Source organism: Ursus maritimus, unplaced genomic scaffold, assembly GCF_017311325.1.
Source record: "Ursus maritimus isolate PB19 unplaced genomic scaffold, ASM1731132v1 scaffold_12, whole genome shotgun sequence".
Classification (NCBI taxonomy): Eukaryota; Metazoa; Chordata; class Mammalia; order Carnivora; family Ursidae; genus Ursus; species Ursus maritimus.
Genome location: NW_024423564.1, coordinates 55,437,440 through 55,442,515, shown reverse-complemented (window position 1 = coordinate 55,442,515; position 5,076 = coordinate 55,437,440). Strand labels below are relative to the sequence as shown.

Genomic DNA, 5,076 nt, shown 5'->3' with positions numbered 1-5,076 from the left:
CTTCTTGCTTCTGCATTAATAGAACCCTGTGCAAGAAATTTTTGTATATGTATTATCCTGCACACAGGTTTGTGGTGACTTAATCCCTTGCATAATTTTTTTTTAAAGATTTTATTCATTTATTTGACAGAGATAGAGACAGCCAGCGAGAGAGGGAACACAAGCAGGGGGAGTGGGAGAGGAAGAAGCAGGCTCATAGCGGAAGAGCCTGATGTGGGGCTCGATCCCAGATCGTCGGGATCACGCCCTGAGCCGAAGGCAGATGCTTAACCGCTGTGCCACCCAGGCGCCCCCCCTTGCATAATTTTTAACTCTAAGTGCAAGAGTCTCTTTAAAAAAGAAAAAAAAAAAAAAAAGAGGACTGCGTTGCAGCTGAGGACCCTCATGTTAGAGTCAAGATTGGGACCATGAGCTGTATTCCTTTCAAGATTGGGCAGCCCAAGAAACAGATTGTCCCCACGGCAGTGGAGAGAAACTTTGAGAGGGTGTATGGAAAACTCCAGCATCTGAAAGAGCTGAGCAGGAGGCTGCAGAAGGACATGAAGTCGGAGATATCCTTGGACTTGTTCTCCATCCCCCTCTGCGAGGAAGACCAGAATTTTCTGAACTTGGCGACAGCCCTGGACGTGGCCATTAGGTGGATGGATGCCCTTCACCAAGGGAAGGTGAACCAGATCCAAAGGACTGTGACTGAACCCTTACAAAAGTTTGGCAGTGTCTTCCCTAGCCTTACATGGCGGTGAAACGGCGGAACAGTCCTTGCAGGACTGTAGGAGATTGCAGGCCAAGGTGGAAAAATACAAGAAAAAGGAGAGGTCAGGGCCAGTGCTGGCCAAACTCCCCCAGGCCCAAACAGAGCCTTGGCCTGCTTGGGATGACTTTGAAGCCAAGAACAAGCAGCTCCTACAGAAGATACCATGGTTCTGCCATAGTCAACTACATTAATTCCAGCTCAACTTTGAGTCCCTGACTGAAGTACAGGTGGTATGATAGTCTGAAATGCGTAAGATCTTTGGAGACTTGACCCTACAGCTTGACCAGCCTGGACACCTGGACAAGCAGCAGGAGTGGGAGACTGAGAGCAAACTGAGTGAGCTCAGAGCCCTCCTCTATTTTGACTGATGACTGAATCCCTGTCACCCTAGGAAGACTCGTGGGACGCAAGTTAGTCTCTCGAGTCTTTTCAAGCTTCGGCTCAGGTGTGTCAGCTCAGCAAAAGGCCGTCCCGTGGGAGAAGTATGGCAGCCCGTAGGTCGGGGATAGAGGCAGCTCGTACTCCACTTCAGCAGCCCTTTGCAGTGAGCCTGGCACCAAAAGCCCCAAGCAGGCAGCTCTCGTCCCACCCAATAGCAAGAGCCTGCAGACGCAGGTAAGCAGTACAGTAACCCCCCAGGGGCTTTCTTATTTCCAAAAAACTGCCCGAAGTGCATCCTGGCTTTGGGCCAACAGTGAGCTTCCAGCCTTCAGAGGGCATGGTTTTTGTCAGCTCATCTGAGGTCTGAGCCTTGTTTGCATAGTTAAGATGACGTCTATCTCCAAAAGATCCATCCTGGGGAGCCCACTGACCCTCATTTCCTTTCCACTTCAAAGAGTCTTTTTTTTCCCCCCTGGAAGGAGCCCTGCTTTCCAAGAATGTGAATTTGGGAAGTTGGCCTGCCCTGCAGGCTGGACAGGCCCCTCACGCCAGCCTCCCCGCATGACAAAGGCTCGTTTAGCCCACTCCTATCTATTAGGTCAAGGGCAGGGAAGAACCCCACGTTATACTTTCCCCAGGTAACTGGGACTCAACTCAGGTCAATGTCCTGCCCCACAAAATGTCACGGATCAATTCATAGGCCTCAAAGCCAGAACAGTGGGTTTTGCACCAGCAGTTGGGCTGGGTCAGAAAGAGAACAATAGCCGGAGGCTGCTTTTCACAGAGAAGGCTCCAGGAGCAGGTAGAGATGGTCTCCTGGGACAAATTCTAGACACGTGGCAGGTGCCAGGAGGAAGAGCTGCCCTGAGTGTGTGCAATGCAGTGGTACGTTTGGGTTGCTGAACAGTACCCAGCACTCTTTAACCGTGGTCTCTTGAGATCAGAGTGGCATTGGATGCAGTCAGTGGCCACATCTGGGGACCTAGTACTAGATTTTGACTCCCTTAAGTCTGTGTTCTAAGAAACCAGACACCTATGCGTTACCTGCAAGTGATTCCTCCCGCTTTACACTCTTTCCCCAGTGACTGTCAGAGTCTTCCCGAGGCCCCGTATCACCCAAGGACTCATAAACACCAGTGCCAGGTAACCAGCTCTCCATATGGTTTGTCTTTTCAGAGAAATCCTAGGAGATTAGCAGCTTGGAAAACCGCGATAGCCATGGAGTTGATGTCTGTTTCTGTGTTCGTTTCCTTCGTTTTATGGGTCATGTAGATCATATATTCTCTTGGATACCAGCAGGAATCCTAAAAGCCTTTCGGAATAATATATTTCCTCTTGTTCTTTGGGCTAACCTACTTCAAAACCCTTATATGTGTTTTATCCTCGATCTGTTGAGGTTTCCTATGTTACACTTGATTTATTTGTCCACATATGGTTCTGAATTGATGTGTATTCAATACTGAAAAGGATGACTTCTTACTGGCAATAGCTGTCAATGAGGATCTGGTTTCAGAATCTAAGCAGCACAAACCTTCCAGAGCAGTGGTTTTCAGCCAGTGGCGATATTGCCACTCCCAATCCAGGGGATGGTGGCAATGTCTGGAGGTATTTTTGGGGTTCAGACTGGTATGTGTGTAGGCTGCTATTGGCTTCTGTTGGGTAGAGGCAGAAGGTGCACTCTCACACCACAAAGGGTTGCCTGGCCCAAATATCAATAGTATGAAGATTGAGAAACCCTGACGCAGAGGAACATTTTTCTCCTACAACCTTTAGGCCTCCCTTCGGAAACTCTATGCCCTGTATTCCAGGCTCCCATCAACGACTTATTAATTATTTTAACATGGCCAAGCAACCTAATGATTTTGGACTTCAGCTTGCTTGTATATAAAATGAGGAAAGTAGCTTTTGGGAAAGAAATTGGAACATGTTGAGTCACTCATTGTATTTAATGGTCAAAGGAAAAAAGTGTTTAATATTCAAAGATGCTTATTGAAGAATTATTTATAATAATGAATATTATAAAACAGTCCTATTTGAATAGATGGCAGTTCATCTATTTCACAGACCATTATGAGGATCTTACAAAATAGTTTTTGTAACAAGGAAAATGCCTTTATTATAATGTTAAGAAAAAGAGTAATAGAATTCAGATGGAAATAGACCCGTAAATTCAGTGAAGATTCAGTAAAAGTAAAATATTCAGTAAAATAGACCAGATGGAAATTTGTCACTTTGTTTCCTGAGTTGTCCTTCCATGTTTCTTACTGTTGCACTCATCGCAGTGACTGACTCCCTCATTTTTGTGTGTGTCTTCATGACCAGACTGTGTACTCCCTGGGGATGGTAGGGAAGGGTCATAGTCACCTCTCTATCCCCAATGACTTGCATATAACTAACTGTATGTATGGTTTCTCATGAGACAGTTAAGTGCTCCATGCTTGGTTTCCTCATCTGAAAAATGCAGGCAAAACTGCACATATCAGAGGTGCTGAGAGCAGTAAATGGCAATGCTTGTAAAGATCATAACATATTGTAACAGACACAGAATAACCATTCAGTAAAATTAGTTATTGTTATTTCTTGTATCCCTGCTCCAACGGGGTGTGTAAGGAAGTTCAGGTTTGGTCTGGTCTTCTCTTTTTTTCTTCTCTGTTTTTCCCTCTGTGAATGAAAATGTGTACTAGACAATCTCAGTTCTCCTTCCCATAGCCCAGATTCTTGTATCTTTTGATTCTAAGGATTCAAGGCTTCAGGATTCAGGAAGCTTGTTGGAAGTCTAATCCTGTGCGGGCTCTGTAGAGTGAAAATAGCGCCACTGTGGTCTAATGAGGCTTTGAAGACGGGGACAGTCATCAGCGGGGAGAGTGGTGGGGGGTGGGCTGGAGACCATGTGGTGTAGGGAAAGAGCCCCGGAGGTGGTCTCAGGGAACTGGGACCGAACTCGGACACTGTGAGGCCCGGGCACATAGCATTTTTCCATGGCAGCTTCCAACTCCCTCACCAGTAACAACGGAAAGAAATAGCTAGCAAATTCAGGGACTCTTCCAAATCTTAGCTTGTGAGATTGAGCCCTATTCATGTGCCGCCAGCCATGCTCGTCTGAATTTGTCCTCGATGTGCCGGTTGTTGCCACCCACCATGTGGCTGCCTTCCTCCCTCAATCTTTCTACGAGCCTGGGTTTTGATGTCTTCCCTTCTAGATGCTAGCTTATTAACCACTCTTTTTTAGCTGGCCAGAAGTCCCAGAATAATGCAAGATATTTGTCTGAGAATCTTAGGGTCTTTTCTGCATCAGAATGACCATAATGAGGCTCATGGGACAAATGGTACGTTAGGAAAAAGCTATCTGGTACTGAGACACCAAAGGCAGTGGGGAAATCCTTCACAGGACCCGGAGAGATTGGAGAAATAACAGATGGGAAGCAATCCGAAAACAGATTAATAACGACAAATAAATCATTAAATCTTCCACTTACGCAGTCTTGCTCCAGAAAGAACAACAGATAAATAATGAAGACAAATTTAGACTCGGCATTTGAATCAAATTTATAACCAACAATAAAACTAACTACCTTTCAAGGTAGGGAGCCTCCAGCTGGAGAGTGGAAAGGTTTAATGCTGGAGAAGTTTCTTGCCTCTGATGAGAGAAGAGATTTAATAATCTCCAATTTCCTTTCCGCCCTGGAAAGGTGGTGCCACCTGTGAACGAAGCCGTGGCTCGGAGAGGACCAGTACCAGTGGAACAGCTCCCAGCAGGTGCCAGGCCCTGCAGGAGAGGCCTTGATATTTTCACAGCGACCCTCAGGGGAGAGCCTTAACAGTTCCATTTCACAGGTAAGAAAATTGTGACTCAGGGAGATTGTTTTTCCCAAGCTTGTAAGAGGTACAACAGGCTTCAACTTTGTGTCTGAAGCATGCTGAAGAAGCCAGAACTCAGCTGC

The 5,076-nt window shown here is 46.3% G+C and overlaps 1 pseudogene; it reads left to right on the top strand.

Moving 5' to 3' along the window:
• The first annotated feature begins 289 nt into the window (after nt 1-289).
• On the top strand, nt 290-1,129 carry LOC103663080 (annotated as a pseudogene).
• The last annotated feature ends 3,947 nt before the right edge of the window (nt 1,130-5,076 follow it).